Here is a 21,448-nt window from a genome sequence, read left to right on the forward strand (position 1 = left end):
CATTTTACAAAAAGGCTTTTCATGTGCATACAGTTAATGGATAATGGGCCGTTATCAAGATGCTGTGATTTTGTTCATAGGTTTTCTTCCAGCAGCAAAAGTCTTCACTGTTGTTATCCTGCACATTTCTAGAGCATTTGCATAGAACAATTAAGACCCTATTGGAATAGGCTATTATTGTACCTAATGGGTATGTAATAGGTGTTTAGGCACCTGTTATGCTTCCAAGTTCAAAAGAACAAAATATTCAGGCTACTTACCTAGACCAAACAAACAAAAAAGAGGGAAGAGTCATGATGACCAGGACTAATTAGACCCACAGTGTGGGACCGCCCACACTGTGGGCTCAAACACGTTGTCCTGGACAAAAGACATACAGGATTTGTATCTGGATTTTCCTCTGAAGAGGTTCCTGTTTCTTCTTTCCAAGCCAAATCTGCAGGAATTTATGCATTTTCCCTGCTTGGTTGGAAGCACACTCCTAGACCTACTCCTTGTGTGACAGGGCCTGACACAAGGAGTAAGTGACCGCAGCAGAAAACATCACAGGCTTCTCTGAGAAATTAAATTAAAAGAAAAAAAATCCTTTCTCCTAATGTCAAAGCAACTGTCTGCCTCATTTATTTTAGCATAGCCTCTCAGAAGGAGATTTTCTCCAAGGATATCACCCAGGGAAAAGTTCTTTAAAAAAACACGAACGGACAAAACCATATTCACCATTACTCTGATCATAGCAAAAATCGAAAGAATGACTTCATTATTCCAAGCACAAAAGAAACCTACTGCTCCCACTCCTGTCTCCTATTCCTGCCACCGCTTTTCTTCTCACTATGATCACACTGAGGAAACTCCCCATATGATGTGGCTGGTACACCTGCTACCAAGCCATCCTTAGAGAGGTGCTGCTAGAGCAGGGTGATTTTGAACAAACTTTCAAGAGCATCCTATTACACATTAAAACATTGTATTTCTTAAATGACTGTGCCTTTTCTAGCTCCTGTGGAATATACAGTCAAAAAGGAGTGTCTTAAAAGTTTGTAATGACATACTCACTTTCTAATATTCACCAGATTTTATATCTAAATGCAAAAGCACAAGCACTCTACTTTAAAACAAGAACTTAAAACATACTACAAGATTAATTAGTCACATTCCCAATGCATTCACACTTTAAACATTCTTAAACTTGAATAGGTTTTAGCTCTGGAACAGCACTTGCTGCTATTCACTCCGTCTCATCCTCGCAACCTTCCTGGTCATCTAGATTTGAAGTAGCTGCCAGGAAACAGGCTGGAATTCAGTGAGTCAAACAGCCGCCACTGCCCTGGAGAGCAAATAAACCACAGGCCCTTGGCAACTGTTAGATAGCTTCAAGGCAGCATTTTCACTGGCAAAAAAAACCCCAAGCCCAGCAAACCCCCAACAATGTCTTTTAAAGCTGCAAAATCAAAACAGCAGAACATAAACCCTGACACTTTTCAAAGATTTTTCCTTTTGTTTGTTTGTTTGTTTGTTTGTTTGTTTTGCAGATTAATTTTAATTAAGCCCAGGCAAGGAATCTGCACTTTCAGCTCACAGGTGGAAATTCAAGCTGTCCCTTCTCCATGCTTGGCAGGAGCTTCCTGCTACCCAAGAGTGGCAATGTCTATGTTCTGACACTGTCTTTGCTGGAACTAAGAAACAGCTGTGGTGTTTTTTCTTGGAAAAAGCACTAAATTAATCATGGCTATGGGCTCAGTCTCATTATGGGCAGAATGGAGGTAACCTTTTGCTTAAGCTGTGCTTGAAACAACCTCTATATGGTTTTCTAGCACATCATCCTTGTAGAAAACCATAGTTCTAGTGATAAAATATTTAAACTGGTTCTCAAAGGGAGTCTAATTCTACCTCCCCACAAAAGCTCTTCAGCAATTTCAGCTATTCTGTTAAATCTCCACAGAATAGACTGTTTTTTACTGTCTTTCGGTGGTGAAACTCTACACCATGCTTTCCTGATGCAAACCGAATCCTGGCAGCAGAATGCATGAGTTTAAACTGAAAGGTGAAGAAAAAAGTCTGTGTGTCTAATGTTCTGCTAACAGCTCTTTTGGCAGCTTGCAACCCAAATACTGTAAGCCAAGAAATAAACCAAATCAAAACAGAGCCCAACCAACCAACCAAGCAGCAGCAACGACATACGTTTCCAGAAATATTTCTGGTTTTCCCTTCGGGCCCCCTTCTTCCCGAGGAAAGGGCCACGTACCAATTCCCCCGGGGCAGATTAATGCACCCTGGCAGGGTGCTGGGGCTGTGACACTGGCGTTGCACCCTGCCACGGTGGGGGGCTCTCAGACCCGTCCCCCTCACTGCCGGCTGGTGGCAGGGTGCAGATGGGAGATGGCTCATCTTCTAAGGTGGAAACTTCGGGGGGGGGTAAGCCTTTTGTCGTCACACCAAGGAGATCAAAGCTCAGGAACTGCTATGCTCTATTAGCTGAAGAAGTGCTCTCACTCTATATTAAGATATTAGAAAATAGCTCTTAAGTGTTATACAATTGCAGCTAAAGACGGAGCTTGAACGAATGATAACTTAGAAATCTTTAAGTTGACTGGTTTCTGGCTTCTGGTCACACCAAAATTATTGTGAAAGGTCAAAGGCATAGTAACACAGAAATTAAAAGGTACAACAAAAAAACCCTCTTTTGTTGGTACATCAAATCATTTTTTTGTGTTATTCACTTAGTATATGCTAGGAAGAGTACTGTGACATTGTATCCAAGAAAAATAACCTTGAAGAAAGATCCAAAGCATTATCTCTTAAGCTAATTTTTTATTAATTTTTCATCTACTTTATACATTTATTTATAGGCATCTTGTAAACATTTTTGTCAGGCATTTAACTGTACTGCATATATGCATTGATTTTGTTAAAATGAACCAACACATTGACTTATTACTGTATTCAATTTTAACAACATGTACATTTAAAATTCTAGCAAACAACTCAGCTTAACTGATAAGAATATTGTGTATTTTATTTTATATTATAATTATCAGAGCTTCTTATTTCTAAGTTATAGGAATACTTCCCTAAATTAACTTCTCTTTCAAGTATTCCCTTATAGCAGTCAGAATTCATAGACTTACGTTTTTCCTTCTTCAATACTTCATAATAAAATATCTAGTATGGCCAACAGATTGAATGTCTCTGGTTTCAAGATATAAGCAGACTTAGGCAGAAGTGAAAAGCCTAAAAAATAGCCCTAACTAATGAGCTCTTTCTATCATATCCCTAAAGATCACACAATTGCAATAATCAAAATAATCACATATCATGTGATGTTAATAAAACATGCAGTAATATGTCTTATTGTCAACCTGTCTTTACTATTCCCTTTTAATATAGTCATGCACTTTCTGTTCATCTACATGTACTGTGCACATTACAGTCTAGAATAAATATGCTACGATCACTATATCACGCATCTTTCCGTTAATAATAATCATTTACTGAAGATGATGTAAATAAATAAATAAATAGAAATGAAATCCTACCAATTCAGCCAGCTTTATTGCCTTTATAGAAACTTCAGAAGGTTCTTCTTGCTGATACTCTTTGAAAATTAATGTTCTTAGAACTGTATTTTTGCTCTATATTTGCAGATAGATAACAGATTAATAGATAACAGATGTGTTATCTATTAATAAAAGGGCTAGGAAAGAGAAGCCAGTATTTGTGGGACTGAAGGACAGAAGAGAGAGAAGCACGTGGGTACAAAAATCTACTTAACAAACACAGGGAAGAAAAATCCGTTGAGGGCCATTAAATACAAAGATGCCATCTTTTGCTCAGGAAACCCAAGATCCAAAAATTGCTGGAGCCTGGGGAGGTATTGCTCTACTTTGCCCCCATTCTTAACCTTTTTCTCCAAACATGCACTCTTGGCTTCTACTACAACCAGGAAACTAAAGGATTGATGCTAATGGATAGAATGAAGACTGCCTGAGATTATATGTTTTCCTGCTCATCGCTTATCCAAAATGATCTTTAAAATGAAGTAAGCAATCAAACAAGGAATCTACTGTGCTGAAACAGCAAAGTAAAAGAAGCTCTTATAAATAATAAAAAAATCACAAAAATTAAAGCCATGTCCTAAAAGAAGAAGAATATGAAATAGCATAAAATATTTAATCCATTAATACATATTTATTTTACTAAAAGTAAAACTCTAATAATGCAGCATAAAAGTGATTTCAAAGAACATCTTGTCAGAGGCATAAAAGTTACTAAGGAAAAAACTTTTTCAAATACATCACAAGCAGGATTCCAACCAGAAATAAAGGCTAATAGACAACTGAGATATAAACAACTGATCTTAAGAAAGACAAGACCATAGTATAAAAGCTAAATTAATTCTTTTCACTGGTACACAAAGAATGAAGAGGAGAAGGAGGGAGCAACTGTCTTACATTGAAGTGTCAGATGTCAGAATAATTCAATAGAATGCATTGTAGCAAATCACTGGTACAATACATCTGTTAACCAGGGAGAGCTAAGGAATTTCAGATATTAAATTGCTGAAATATTCAAGCTGGTAAGCAATCCATCAGTCAAATCAGCCTCACTGAGGGACAGCAAGAAACATCCAGACATTTCTAGACAAAATAGGTGCTTGATTTCAAAACTGAGTAAATACTGTAAGAAAGATAGAATTGTTGGATAGTAGAGTAAATAAAATAAAATGGAAAAGGCCAATGTGCTCTATGTAAAGGGAATGTGATTTGCAACATAATTTTTGCTTCACAAATCTGCTAGAGTTCCTTGAGGGAGTCAGTGGGGTGGGTGAGAGATATGTTTAGACTAGCATGCTAAAATCTACAGCTGACTAAGAACTGTGGAAATATCTTATAATATTAACTCTGTAAATGGCAATAAAATGGCAGATGAAATTCAATGTCGATGAGTGCCAAATAATGCATTTGGAGGCAGAAACAATAACCCTACTATAGGTGCACAATAATGAGCTCTGAAAGATCTCTAGCCATTACGAGCAGCTTTCTGAAAGCATCAGTTCAGTATTCAGAGGCAGTTAGAGTGGTAAATAGAACTTTAGAAATATTAGGAAAGTAACAGAGAATAGAAATTGTCATTATGACACTGTATAAAGTCTGGTGAGCCTACATCTTGAGTTCTGGATGTCATTCTGCTCATTCCCACGAAAAAGATACAGCAGAAGTAGGGAAGTTTCAGGGGGGAAGATATGTCAGATCAAAAGTATGGGGATTAAAAATACTCTTTACTTTGGAAAAGAGATGACTGATAGGAGGAGGATACTGTATGATTACGTAAAATCTTGAACAGCACAGATAATGAAACCCAAGAAAGTTTATTCTTTATTTCTCATAAAAAAATCTGAGGGAACAGGTTTAAAAAAGTAAAGAGAAGGCCTTGTTCATAGTCAATAAATACAATGCAGTAACACTTACTGTGGAATGATAAAGCTCAAAAATATAAACACATCTAAAAAGGAATTAAGAAATTCATAGACAATAGTGCTCATGAGAACTGATAAAAGCAAAAGTCCAGAGGAAATCTCAAGCCCAAGAACTCATTAAACTGCTGGTTACCAACAACTGAATGACTTTACCTGGAAAAGTACAACTTTCGTGTACTCACCCGGTTTACTTTCTCTCTTGACTCATCCACTACAGGTCATTCCTGGTCCTCGGTTAGAGCCTGAGTCTTGGTTGTTGGGTCGGTGGAGAAGAGATGTTCTGTGAGCGTTCGTATTCTTTTTTTTTTCGAATCTGTGTCTCCAGCTGTACTTTCTTGTTAATTCTCAGCCTGTAAATGCTACTCATCGTAAGAAAGATGCACCCGTAGATGGGAATTTTCAAAAGGATTGTAGCAATTGAACACAAAGGTTCTCTCTGCATGAAACTTGAGGAATCAGTAGTGTCTTTTCTATAAATCAGTCACAGGACTCTGAGATGGCAGTTTACTTACTGTATGAAGTATCTAGTTTGGACAGCAATTTTTTTAAAATAAACATTTAAGACAGAAAGCTTTGTAATTCTTTTAAATAGGCCTCTTGTGAAGCATCTGAAACAGAATTTGTTTTGACAGATAATTTACTGATCACATTATCTAAAGCTTATCCTATTCCCCACTGAGTTTTCTTTCAGAAATGGTGTGAAATGAGCCACTGAAAAAACACACTCTTCATTTGTCCAGCTGAACATATTAAATAAATAAGAATACATTGAAATAGTATGACTTTAACTAACCTGGGAAAACTCCATCCATTAACAAAAATGTTGGTGGTTATAAAGCAACATTCTGTGTTCATGTGCGGAAGGATTTTTTCCCCAGACCTGTTGTGATATATTAGTACGAATTACTAAATGACTGTCATGTACTGCCTTAGAGATAGCTGTATTTTAGTGCTGACTTGGGAACTTTTGAAAATTCTGAGCTGGATCATACTTTCTGAATGCAAATGTACTACTGCACACTGGAAGAAAAGGAGGTGGTTATTAAATCTGTTCTTGCATCTTCATGTTTAATGTTATCAGTAATTTCAAGAGAACAAAAAACGGCTAATACAGCTTGAAAGCCTCGCACAAAAGTTGGGGAATAGTAAATGTAATTTATCATTGATGATGACAAGTAATTGCTGAAAGCACCTTGATCATTTCTTCAGCCAGGTACAAGCAAACAAAGTATTTTAATCTCACCAGGTATATGGTTGCCCATCAAGGACAGAAAAACAAAAGCATTCAGTTGCGAAGCAATATAAGGAAGCAGTGAAAGAAATTGTAGGCTATAGCAAGAAGGAGGGGAAGTAAGGTTACCTACGCAGGAACTAACCATCCAATACCCCTTCCTTCCCCCAAAGGGCCAGAGCAATTTTGGAATGTAGAAATAGGAAGGTTTCAAAGATGATAGAGATTTTGATGCCAATCTAGCAATTATTAGAGCAGTGGTTCATTTTGAAACCATTTTTAATGGTAAACAAAGCTCCACATGTTTTAATCTTCATGGATAGCATTACTGGAAGAGTTTTTATTCTTCAGGCCAGAAGAAAAAAGAATTAGTACAGGGTTTGGCTAGGCTGTAAAATGTGCACAGTCCTGGTCTGAACGTGAAGACTGTGTAGATAAGTGGCCGTGATGCTGTTGCATGATGGAGGATTGGGCTAACTCAGCCAGCAGCAAATTTCAGGGGAGCATATGAACTTTTTATATATTTCGTATGTACGTGTGTGTGTGTGTACGTATATACGTATGCATATGTATATGAAATGTCCATGCTTTTATGGATAGAGACCATGTCCATAGTACCGATCTATACAAATTGGATTGACATGGATATTTATTGTTTCTTTCATGTTACAAAATGGTAAAATATTACAGAAACATGAGAAATATATTACAGAAACATGAATATGTAAAAATATAAATATATGCTATCAAAAGGAAGTATCAGGAGTTCTTTATGCATTGAACAACATATAAACCCAATCTTTACTAACACTGCCTCACTTTTCTACATGTTTTGTCTTCTCAGCATCAGTCATCAGTAAAGCCAACTGCTATTGGTGAAGCAAAATCACTGCTGTGAACTTCTCTCCAGTGGAGTTCCCATCAGTGGCAGCTATTGATTCAGAACAGCGTGCTGTGACTAATGCAGCAGTATCCGGTAGCTTTCTTTCCTTTTTTTGTGCTTCACTTTGGCTTAACTGCTCTTCAAACCAGCTTCCCTATTATAACTAAAATTATTTTAATTTTAACTGGAAGAAAATTAGCAATTCAACCAACTGGACTGCAGTCTTCTAAAGTAGTATTATCTCCTTCTTGCCTTTTGATAATGAAAGCTTTTAGATGTAAAATCTCCAATTGTTATAAATGAGAAAAAGGAAATCTTTGAAGTTGTTGGTATCACTGTAGACTCTTGACTATGAAATGACAACATAATATCTGAATACAGTAGTTCGCAATTCAGCATCATAAATCATAGCTACTTAGAGTGGACCCGATCAGTGTGTTTGAGATTTCATTTGCTGAAGCTCTGAAGAGAGTTAATTCTGTAAAGCTAGATAATATATAAAATACAGAAACTAATAGGATAATTGATTTTAGTGTAGCAAAATATCTGTTTATTTCTGTTTATTATTATCTTTACCTATATATTCACAGTTACAGGCTCAGCTGCCATTATATGGAATATATGCTTGGTTTGATCACAAGGAAGAGAAGAAAAAACAGTAAAGTCTCTTCAACTTTTTATTACCACATGCTATTTACCAAAATAAAATCATGTTCTTCTTTGCCTACTGACTCCTTAGCACCCCAGTTGAGCTGAGTCAGCCTCAGTAAAGTCTTTTTATAATACTTTTTCCAGACCTTTGTCCTGAGCTGAACAGGATACCGAGCCATATTCATGTTACTGTTTTTCAGCCCTGTAGAAAAGTTGATCTACTGGGGTCTGAGTTCTTTATTCTGATCTATATTTAACATTAACCCAATGATTATTCCATTCTCATTCATTCCCCCGTGTTCACTTAATGATTTTACTGATTAAAATGAACTTCCTGAATAAATGACTTGCTATGGCTAGAAACAGAAGCTGTTTGTCATATTTTACCCATTGGATTGAATATGTTCCCTTAAACAGTTCTTAAAATATCATTCTGAGATCTTCAGTGTTTTCTACTTTAATGTACTTTAAAGTTACAACTGTAGGAAAATAATTAAAGACAGATTCTTTGTATCCTGAAATTTCCTGGGGTTTTGAATGTTTTGAGGCTTTCCCTGACTGAAAAAGTGAATCTAATGAATTTGGGGTTCACAAATTTTACCTGAAAGAACACTGAATGCTAACATCACAAAATGATCTCCACAACTGATTAAATTTAGTCAGTATCAGAATAAATATATATTCATAAATAGATAATAAACATATTTGCACTATCAATCTACATCATAATCAGTAGTTAGAGAAAAAAGAAATCATAAAAAATGTTTTTAATTATGATGTCAGCAGGCAGGCAAAAGGCAAGAAGCTGGCCAGATATACACAGCCAGATATATTAAGAAAATTTAATTGCATTGTGTATGTTGATAGCATTGTATATGTTTCATGTGCTAAGTGTGCAAGATTAGATTTCTGTGTTGCCTGGATACAGCGATTTTACTCCTAGCAATGATACAATGGGTTTCAGATTATTATGAAAAAAATAAATTCAGGAAAGTATATTTTCCCTTGTTGACATATTGGTTACACAAGCACACCCCTGCTTGCCTTCATTAGTTCCAGGCTTAAAGCCAACACAAGATTTACTTCCTACTCAGTGCTGCTATTATTTATTATTTTTTCCAACTTGTCCATTTTAATTTATAGCCAGTAAAGCTTAGCCTCAGACACTGTATAAGTCCCCCTTACACACTTACCTACCTACATAAACGTTTTGATGAAGCTACATGACAGATTCAACAGACATTCCTGGTGCAGTTTAAGTGACCTAATTCCAACCTGCATTGCTACAGTTCAACAAAATGGCACTTTCAGGAAAAAAATAGATTCACACCCCTATTCATTTCTGGGCGTTTTCTGTTTGTGGATAAAATCCACAACAAATGCAAGTGTTTGTTCATTAGTGTTTTATTTTGGATCAGCGGTACACTTTTGAAGAGACTCCTGGCTGACTCCAGTCAGCGCCCATAGGGCTCCACTGTCTTTCCAGTCGTCTCCTCTGGCAATCTGTGTTTTATGCAGCCCTTTCAGGTGGCAAGAAACCACGTGGCACAAGCACCCTTCGGCACTCAGAACTGCTAATGGTCATTCAGGCCTTAGGGTCAGGCTAGAGCTGGCCTAAAATAAATTCCTGGAAAGCATGTGCTGTGTACATCAGTCCTCAGCACTGTGCTTTTTGTTCTTCCCATCCACTCCCACCGGGCAGTATTTTGTGTTCTTGTAGCCATAGCCTGATAGGTCTGCAGGCACCATGCACAGGACCTGACCCAGTCCCGTGTTACAGCAAAGAGTCCAGAATTCATTCTACTAGGGACGCACGCACATGCACAGGGCAGTAGGCTGGTAGTTAGCACAGTTCAGATGAAGCCATGGTCCGAGTACCCATTCCCGTTTTGAGAATTGGTTCTGCGCCTTTACAGTGCCGGATTAACAGCACGCGGAAAAATAAGCAAGGGACCCAACAAGGAGCTCGCGCCCAGGAGCGCACTTCAGCCAGGGTAGCTGCAGAGCAAAGATCCGGCTTGTTCTAACTCTCCCAGTTAGGTCCGGACTCCTTACTGCAAACGGGAAGAGCTTCGACACGCTGCGGAGGGGAACAACCCGCCACCATTCGGCGTGAGCGTTTCCAACACGGGCTCTCCTCGCCCAGCCTTCGACAGCGACCAACTCTGCCGTGCCTCCCTGCACGCTGCCGCTGGCTGCTTGGGTACCAGCGACACCTGACTGTGCTGCGTAACCTCTGCTTTCAACGATAAACACTGAAAGGTTTTAGAAATTAATCTGTAAAGCATGTCCTCTGATCAGCAAAGAGTGCTGGCTTAACTCTGGACACTTTCTCTTCCACAGAGAGTCACAGCTGTAGACTTTCCCATCTATTTCCCGTTGTTTTGCATCACTTGGGCTCCCTTCATATAAGATAAACAGCAACAACAGAATTAGAATCTCTGAACATGCCCCTTTTAAGTCAGATATAGTCATTACGTGAGATAAGCACAAGATAGTAATAAGTCTATTGCAACAATCTGAGGGATGATCATATCAAGGATTTACAGACTATTTTCAGGAATACATAAAGACAATGCATCTCTTCCAATGCAGTGGAATACTTTGGATTTCCTTGAAATTCCCTGAAGCCCAAAGTTTCCCTTTCTGAACCTCAAAAATAAGTAATAAAGCCGAAATATAAAATATGAATAAGACCGTTCAACATATTGGGCAATAATTTCTCAGGGCACTACCTATACCATGGGACTTATCTGCTCTGACCTATATCCATGAATGATACTCAAATAAAAGAAGCAGTAAAAAGTAATTTAATGAAGGTTATAGATAATCATAAAAATCAAATTTAAAAGGAATGTGACAGATATGAAATAAGGCAGACACACATACTGTCAATCTGCTAAACATATTTGCTGTGGTGTAAGTTCCCAGAATCCAAGGAATATGCTGCTGAAAAAAGACCTTGACTTCAATGTCTTTCTACATTAATAAAATAATAACAATCAATATGCCTTTTTGATTTAATTACAGTCAGATGAGTGAAAAATGGACTGAAAAAACAGGCATAAGTATAAAAATTCTTTTGTTGTGCTGACTTTCTGCAGTACATAGGGATGCTGTTGCCTAAGAGTAACTGATGGTTAATTGATAATCAATATTTTATGGTGACTGTTCTTGCATCCTTCCAACCATAATAATCCCAAAGTTCTGATACAGCAATAGGAATATCTGTGTATTTCATAGCACTTAGTCAAATATACCTTGCATAGTCATACAAATACAGTAGGAGAGAGTGAGTATTAATAACTAAAATATGATGTTAAATAATTATCACATTTCTATGAGAGGAGGAGTATCAGCTGAGAGTCTGACTTGAAAAAAAGTAAGTAAATAATCCATCTGAGATTGGAATGGCTGGAAGTTGGAAAAACTATTCCTGTATTTCCTTTCTATTTGATGTCCGGCTTTCTGAAAGTAGATAGATATCAGCCGAGGTGAGCTAATCCTACTTGTATGCCCTTTTCATGGCTGATCAAACCTGTGTACTGTAAACTTCCATGCTCCGGTCTACACGATAGAACAAGAGAATCCCACTTCTGGGACCGCTGGCTGACACGTGCAGAGCCGTTCCCAACACTGCAAGCCTTCAGCAAAAAGCTTTTCTCCTCTCAGAGACTTCAGTCCCAGCCTTAAAAATAGACACATAAGTATCTACATCTGCTTATCAGTAAAATAAGACCTCTTATCTCCAGAATGTGCAAATGGTCAAAGGAAATGCATTATTAAAATCAAATAATAAATGAACTACATTTAATTTCATGGGTGTGTATATTAAATTATTAAACACGTGTTTAATCTTCTTTATAGAAGTGAGTGGCATATTGTCACTTTCTCCTGTGAAGTAAACAATTGGAAGATCTAAGACTTTCAATTAAACTTCGATTTTTTAAAGAAAAACCATCTTTTAGATCATGGCAAAAAAAAGAGATTGATCAACCCATTCTACAAAATCACATATTGAAATGAAAATGCAGATGTACTGTAGTTTATAAACAATATTATTTCTTGTAACCGAACCTTCCCCATCTCATCAAAAAACTCCTCTAAATTAAAGACCAGTTTAAGAAATGGTACAACATGACAGTAACATTTTTATTGGCTATTCTATTATTATGTTAATTGGAGCATGTAAAGGAGAAAAATCAGAAGAAACTATCATGTTCTCTGCATAGCACCAGAGATCTCCAAATGGCAGATGCTTTCAAGAACTAGTTAATTATTACATAGTATCTTGCATCTAGAAAAAATCCTCCATTGACAAACATTATGGTAGTAAAATACAGTGTCAATAAGTAGGAAATAGAAGAATTAAGGCTGACTTGGAAATCTTAGTCAGACTTTTCTTCATATGTACCACTGATGTGGTTTGATAAATGCACCACAAACTAGAGGTGACAGAGAACTTGAAATACTCTGAATGTTTCAAAATAATGCAGGCACTTCCCCCCTTAGTAGACTGCAGTGCTTGACTTAAGCTATGTATAGACCAAACAGAACATGAGAGATTTGCGGCTACACGTAATTGCTGAACTCCTGACTCTCAGTGGGGAGCCAAACTAAGACCACATAAATAAGAATATAGACAAAATTACCTTCTTGTTCCCAAATCCTTGGTCCTGAGCATGTACTTTTCAGGGCCACAAGTTCTCAGAACGGGGGAGCAACCTGGTTGCACGTTCCTAATCGTGGTGCTGCACACGTTCCTCATGATCTTCCTAAAGGTCACACTATAAATCAAACCAAGATCCTGGACCTGAAGAGGAACTTGTCAGGTGATATGACTCTGTTTTAGTTAAAAAAAAAAAAAAAAAAAAAAAAAAGAAGAAGGAAGAAGAATAAGAAAAGAAAATTATTGGAATGGTCACTTCTGGTCTTAAAATTCATGAAATTCTTGTCACACTGAACTTAAAAAGAGAAGTATAGGAATCTTTTTATTTAGGTTTTCTAGTTATGCCTAAAATCATGATATCTGAACATCTAAATGATCACTTTTAAACACCATAGGTGAAAATGATTTATACATAATATTTCTTCACCTCACAGTAAGAACACTTTTAAGGAGCGGTGAAGTATTCTCCATTTCTCCACCTTCCTTTTCCCTTTGTCTCTTTTCTCTCTCCTTCCTTTTTATCCTTCCATTTTGAAATGTCAGTGAGGGCGAGCTAAGCCAAGGAAGTGAGATTTTTCACTTTACTCTGCAGCCAGGGAGATTTGTGGTCATCCTAATCACCGCCGGTAATTAGTTCAAAAGCTAGGTCTGGCCACGGAGGAATCATCTCCTGCTCTTGAGGGCTCCACGCTGGAGACTGACAGCTCCTTCACTCCTAAAGAACACAGCTGCCAGGGCATAGCATCATTGCAAGAAATACCAACAACCCCTAAATGAACCAGACAAATAAAACATACTCTCTAGCACGTCTGGAGGTAATACCTTGGATAGCTCTAAATCAGAATTTAGTTTAAGATGTATGTGTTCACACAGAATAGAGTCCAGTGTGTTCTCTTTTAGCACATTAATTCTGAAGTACGTGCTAATAGAAATAAATGAACAGCTACAAGAGCCTTTTTGTGTGACTTTTTTTTTTAATCGATGAAATATGCAGCTATGAGTTGGAAGAGATACATACTTACATGGCCCAAATCCTTGAGTAAGAACATGCTATTTTTACATCCTCATTTCCTGACTGCAGCTGCACCTTCAAGCCAAAAGCAGAAAGCCTGTAAAATAAGTCTAGAGTTTAGCTCTTAAATCCCTATCTTAGAGCCTAATAAAGAGCCATTTGGGGGGAAGGGGTCTTTTTAAGTTTTGAGCTAGTGGAAGTATTATATTTTGGGGACACAGAATGTTACTTTACATGCCTGAATTTGGACCTAAAAACCAAACACTGAGCATACTTCTTTAAAATCTTTGTTTAGATATGAATTTCTTTAGATTTCTTCTCTGGGTTTAGGATCATAGATATTGCTTCATTTTAACTCTAAAATATTAGATTGGTTTTAGTATTTTTGAGATGCCTTCTGTATAAGGACACATTACAACCAAATTAGAGGTTGAACTGAACAACCTCTGCTCCCCAACCTTTACTGCTACAAATGATCAAAGCAAATACTCGACATGCTTCATTTTCCCTAATTTCTATGATCTTAAACAAAGCACCGCTTAACATTTTCGAGGCCATTTGTCTCTGAGTACTCGTTATTGCTGTGCATGGGGAGCGCAATTTTTGACGCTCCGTTCCCCGTGCCCCGTCCGTCACCCTTTCAGCCCTCCGCGCGGCAGCCCCAGGCCCCAGCTGCAGCCAACGTCCGCGGCGGCGGCGGCCGCTTGGCAGCCTCGCAGGCAGCTGGCGACACCGACCGCAGCTGCCACGGCGCGGGCGAACCCCTCCAGCTCCTCTTTGCAGCAGGAGACTTGCTGCGCTGGCCTGCATCTCCATTCAAGAGGCTGCAAAAAAAAAAAAAAAAAAAAAAAGGAAACCCTTAGAAAATTTTTGATTGCTACAATAAAAATGGGGTCGCTGCCCAGTCATAATAATTTCCTTACAATGTCCAAGCTTCCAAGACTTAGCCCTCCTTGAGTGTGAAACTTTCTTTGCTCGGTCGTCTGGCAAGCAGGCTGTCTGCCAAGCCAAAAAAAACGTCGTTTTTGTGCACTCTCACACATGACCCATATATCTGTGACTGGGTTTTCAATTACGCCCCAAGGAGCTGCGCGATTCCTGCAGTTTGCTGCTGCCTGGAGGAGTTCAGATTAAGCTGGAAGAACATGTCTACTTCCAATTGCATTGTACCTGGTTGGAATAGCTTTCAGATGTCATCTGGCACCCTGGACAGAGCAATCGGACTAGAAGCCAGCTTTAAATATAAATAAACGCCTACATGGGGGGTTGTTTCTGTTTCAGTCATGGTTTACTCAAGCAAAAGAGCATTGATATAAATAAAATATGACTTCCTTTCTCGGTAAACCATGTCCACATTGTTTTATTGCTTTTAATCAGATCGTACAAACACAACTGATTTTATTTTTATTTCACCACTTTCCTCATTTTAAAATGATTCTATCAATTCATGGATGTCTAAAAGCTTTAGCATTTTACAAGCTCTACTGTATTTCTATTTACTGTAGTCATTTGCAAATTCAAGCAATTTTAGCAAATACTAGAACTCTTAAGTCTTTAGGATCTTGGACATTCAGATTTAATCATCAAACTTCTGGCTACCTAATAGCTGTGATAAGGTCCATAGTATTTTCAAGAATGATAATAGACATTCCATTAAAAGTTATTTCCTCAGCATTCAAGAGACATTGAGAGTAACAGATGACATTTAATAAGAATTTTCCTCCTACTTTATCTGTCTTGCTTGTTAAATGCAAATCCTGTGCTGATGCTACGACGTTGAATACACACTCCCAGAGTACTTTTCTAAGTAAATATTTACTTAGTAAATATTACTATGTTCTAAGAGCACAGCTTACAATTCAAATCATAGACTAGATACACACTGATTCTTAGAAAGAAGAAAGAATTTTCATGTAAGATTGTAAACACACACTGTTAACGATTTAGCTCTCTACAAATATGATCCATGTGCAAGTGCCTCCAGCTGAGCACACTGGGAAACAGCCCAGATGGACTGTGCAACCATTTGGCAAAAACCCGCACGCTTCCTCAAATAGACCTCTTAAATGGCACCACATAAAAAGTCCCACTTGGATTTATCTCCAGTTTCACACATAAAGTGCTGCTGGGAAGGGAGGAGGAAGTTCATCTTGATGAGTGTCTGTAACCTACTGTTTCGTCCTCATGGATTTTAACAAGTCTGGTCTCTGGGTTCAGTCAAGCATGTGCATCCTTGCATTTTGAACATGGCTCCAGAGGTGCTTCCAGACGCTCGTTCAACCCTGTGGATCCATGCAACCTGCCTCTAGTGTGTAACCCAAGACACACACTAGACACACTTTGCAAGATCTTTTGCAAAGAAAACAACTGTGGAGCTACACTATTTGCAGGATCAAACCATGTCTATTCCTAAACTTGCAAAATTGAGCGGAGAATCATACAAGACCAAGTAGTTCCACCTACCCGATTTCCTTCCGTCTGACTATATTAGATACCTATAACAAGGATTAACTGTCCAAACTGGCTATCACTTTTAGGCATTTTGTCCATAAACACTCAGTAATAGCAAAAAAGAAATCTTTCAAGGCTGAAAAGAAGCTATTTGACCTGAAATAAAAATTCAAAATCAGAAGAAAGTTTATAAAAACATATCCTGGCAAATTAAAGCAGTCCTCCATCCCTCATCTAGAACTTAACTTCCTGCTATATTTTTCACTAAAAATTCAAACAAACATTATTGAAATTATTATGATGAATAAGGCAATTATATCCTCTCCTGCATAGAAGTAGGTCTTTTCAGTCTTTTTTTAGTCTAAAATAATTTCTCTCAAGATCTTTTCTTCTTTGTAGAGAAAATATTGGTTATGTATTTTTGTCATATTTTTGAAAGATTTTCTTTAAATTTCCATGTATCACAGTCTTACTCTCCTTTTCTCTCTTGAAACATCTCCAGGGTTTGTGCTCTCTCTCTTCTTCTGTGTTTTTTTTTTTTTTTTTTTTTTTTTTTTTTGAGGGGGAAAAGGTGGGTGTTTTTTCCTGCTTACATTTTTTATTTCTGTGGATTTACTCCACCCTCTTTTTTTCTTTTCGCTCTCTACTTCCTTGCTTTAACCATCATTAAATAAACTGTTGCATGTTTTAAGTAGATGCCTTCCTCTTGAGTCGTGTCTGAAAAATGCCTTATGACAGAGTGCCTTAACTGGTGAGTCTGGAGACAGGAGCATCTATGGTCAGAAGAACAGTAACTTTATATTTTAGACAGACATGTGCAGTGTGAAGTCTATAAGCAAGTCCTGAAGAACCACAGGTCTCCTGCCACCCTGCACTGTCTGGGAAGGGGACTCGCCTCGTGGGGGAGAGCAGAGGGCACTTCTGCAATCACTTCTCTCCACTCACTGCCTAATAAAGAGGCTGCTTGTCAGACAGATGAAAATATGAAGGGGAAGGGGAATTTTCCTGAGGTCAGTCTCTATACTAGTTGATATAGCAATAGTAGGAAGTGATGGGAGGAGAGGTGAGGTTTTTTTCTTTTCTTTTCTCTCTCTCTTTTTTTTTTTCTTTGCTTCTTTTACGGAAGGGAGGGAAAAAAAGAAGTGTGTTCAAATGTTATTACCTAAGCAGAATGTTGTGACCTAAAGCTAAATCTAGCAAAATAGTAGAGCTAATTGCTCTTGAGAAAATTTCCAGGGGAGCTCAGATAACCACAGGCAGTTCTTTGACTTACTAATTCTTCATCTTCATGGGAGGACATTATTCAAGCGTACAGGTAGGAGACTCTGGCCTGAGGTTTACTGAACAGAACATGAGAAACTACTGAATAGGAATTACTGGACATAACATATAACAAAGTGAGACACTGACAAAAGCTACAGATGGCACCATAAGGAATGGCCTGGATTCACAAACTGTTCCAACTCCAGGAGGAGGAGCTATGTGAGAAACACCCAATCTTCACAGGTAATTAGAGGGGAATAGAGAGGACCTTTCTGGAATACAACATTGCATGGCCGGCTGTACCCAAATAAGTGTATCACTAATACTAAAATACGTTATCAAGATAGTAGTATCAGTTAATGAGTAATAATACTATATAAGGCTGTGATTACCTATGTAACAGTATCAGAAACACCAATTTTGGTCTAAATTTAGCAAAATTGGAATCAACAGGGAAAAGCTAGTGAGGGGCAGACTCCTCCTTTGGAAAGAAACAAGGGCAGAAAAGGGAACGGGGAAGAGCAAATGTAGGAAAATGGGAGAAGAGGGGACAAAAGAGTCTGATTCACTGCAGTCAATCATAAGCATGCCTCTATCAGCATACTCCTAATGGTGCAGTACACCATATGCATGCGTAACCATGTACATACATACACACACACACGTATAGAAATATTTACACCCTGTAAACACAAAGTTAACTCCTCTCTTTTTGTCAAAGTCTTGCAAGATGGAAACAGAGGCAGATGACTTGAAATCTTTGAGAAGGAATTCTGCTCTATGAAGCATCAAGAACAAAATACTAGATAGAAAGCTTGTCTCCCAATGCAGTGTGGTCTGTGTGAGAGCCAATGATTTAGAAATAGGAGAATTAGAATTGAAAGTTTGCCAACCTGTCATGTTTAGCCTAAATAGATAGTTGATGTTAGAGAACATGTCTTGGAAATAAGTTTTTATATGCAGCTTCAACTTTTTACTGATTTATGTACTGTATAAGATGTGTATGCTACCAGTGGAAGGGGACTTGTCTTTTTATCTGTATGTTGATATACATAGGCACACAAACACAGTCAGTCACAGGTACACTATAAGAAGCTTTCAGTAGCCATTTATATTAAATACATTTCCAGTTACAAGCTTTAAAATGGATTTTTAAAGTTGTCTAAGTTTTCATCTGTTGTCATGAAAAAGGAAGTTGAAAATATTTAATATTTAAAAATTCTAATTATGTACCTATAGCTATTGATATCAAGGAAAGGCAGAAGATAATCTTTGTACCTTTAATCCATATGGATATTATTGTACATAGAAAAAAATGCTTCCTTTAATCTTGCTTCCTAACGTCAAGGGCTTAAAGATTATTTGTTGAAATATCAGGTAATTTTAACCAGGTCTGAAGATAAGTTAATCAAAATTGTAACCCTCAATCTTGGCTATATTTGAGAATCTTGAATAATGAAATTACACTTCCTGTTTCTAATTTATTCCATCTGAAATGCAGTGGAAAGACTAAAGGATTAGTTACTTGCTGTAAAGTAGGGAATCCCTATCAGCTGTACCCTCAGATTAAGCTTGATACAACACAGCTGGAACTCTCTTTACCTTTTATTCAGTGTTATAAATCATATAAACTCCTCTTTACTTGCAAGGCTTGCTCCTGCCCTCTCAAATTGTGGTTAATTTCTATTGCTTGAAAGCTAATCATATTCATTTAAAAGAAAATAGAAAAACTTGGACTGCATAGATCCCTGCAGTTTTCATATAATGAAGTTTTCATGAACTGGAGCTTGTGATATCTGCTTCTGCTCAATGCAATACTGGGGCAGAAAATAAGATTCTTCAGGGAGATAAATTTAACTTAAGATAGACCATGTACCAATAAGAGTTGATAAACTTCAAAGTATTTTTACATTTCATGAATTCAACTGTTTTTTAAAATTGTCATCACCTTTTTTTACTGAATTAGTTACCTTCAAAATTGGTGATTGACAGCAGCTCTCTCTTCTCTAGAGTTCATCTCCATGTAAGAGCTATTTCGAAGGCATTGTGTTACCTTAGTTTCACATGAGGTCTACCTGAGGCCACAGTGAAGTCAGCAGTAATGAAACCTTTTTTAATCCTAATGCACCTGTTTAATCCTGAACACTGACCTGGATCATCCATAAAATTGAATAATCAGGTTTTCTAATTATTCTAACTATTCAATTCATTTGTAGAAGCCAATCAGTTTCAGACAACACCTCTGTGCTGTTCAGCTGACCTAGTACTATTGGTTCGTTTAACATAAGATCACTTAGTTTATCATTATAGATTTTCTCATGTCCTTGACTATAGAAAAATTGAAGCTTTTCTTATATCGGTACAAAAGACAATGTTAGCTAAAGAGTCTTTGTATTTCCTTAACATATAACTAGTCTGATGTTAAAGCAAAGTGCTTCCAGAGAAGAAACTTGCAAAAGTTTTGAATATTGCCTCATTAATAATCGAATATTTCATTTTATTGAAGTCACATTGAACACTGGATATCACCAGATGTCACTGGAGATATCTGAGTACCTCTACATCTGAAGCAGGGGTAGAGACTGGAGAAACATATGCAGATTTATTTGCTGAGCAACTTTGTGTCTTTCATTAAAACTCAGATACTTAAGCATTATAAAACATATATACATGAACATGCATACATTCATGCACATGCTTACATGTATGCATACAAGAATACGCTTTCTTATTTTGCACCTGGTGTTTGTATCAAAGTTAAATGATTTGTAGTATGACACATCAAAACTGTTGAAACTTTTGACTGAATATGAAAAAGATCACAAACTGACAAATTTGTTCCATGTTGTCATTAGAGATGCAGAATATTATTTCAGATTCATAAGGATATGGCATAAAGATAACAGCAGTCTCTCTGAGACCCACTCTTCTAGAAAAGAAAGATTAGGGCATAGTTATTTCCAAGATACTTTCTTTTGACCTTTTCTTTGTAAGTTATAGTAAAAAAGGTTGTATAATTTAACTTTTCCACCACTCAGTTTCTTAACATCAATTGAAAAGAAATAAAATCATGTCTTTTTCAAGAATTAGCATCTGTAATAGCTGTATTAATGCTTGACTTGTGTTCCTTGGGTGTAAAGCATGGGAAAGGGTAGACTACACTATTACACTCACCTTTCAGATTTTAAGAGTTATGTTTCTCTAAACCGCAAGTGAAAATACATCTAATGATCTCATTCAATTTCCGTGTGACATTCTTTTCGCAGTGAAGAACTGTTACAAAATGTAGCGCATTACTTACAACTGGCAGTCTCTGGTTAGAAAAGGCTCAGGGCTGTCATCAGAACAGGAGATGAAGGTCAGGACTGAAACACATTCATTCATAAGGACGCGATAGGAAGCTTGAGCTTCGTTTGCTGAGGGCTTTGTGTCACTGACTCTGTCCATTGTGGACACAAGTGTTCAGCCTGTGTCAATGAGAATGCAGTGTAAGAAATGAAAATACAATGTGCTTTATATCCAGGGAGAGCGCGCCTTCGTTTTCAAGAGTGCTAGATTCATTCCAACAATGAGAACACATAGAAATAAACTAGCAAAGCATTGTTTTTTTAAATCTATTTCATTTTCTCTCAGAGCTATTCGTATCAGTATCACCTAGGATACCCTGGAAAGATGCATCTGCTCACAGTTCTGGCTAAGCTCAGGTGGGAAAAGTTGCAGAAATTTGGAGGCAGGGATAATGGCTCAGGCTAATATCAGCTTTCTTTGCTTTTTTTTAATTTTTTTTTCTTTTAGGTCATTTACTACCTTTATTC

The sequence above is a fragment of the Rhea pennata genome, chromosome 4 (assembly GCF_028389875.1).
Source record: "Rhea pennata isolate bPtePen1 chromosome 4, bPtePen1.pri, whole genome shotgun sequence".
NCBI classification, from domain to species: Eukaryota; Metazoa; Chordata; class Aves; order Rheiformes; family Rheidae; genus Rhea; species Rhea pennata.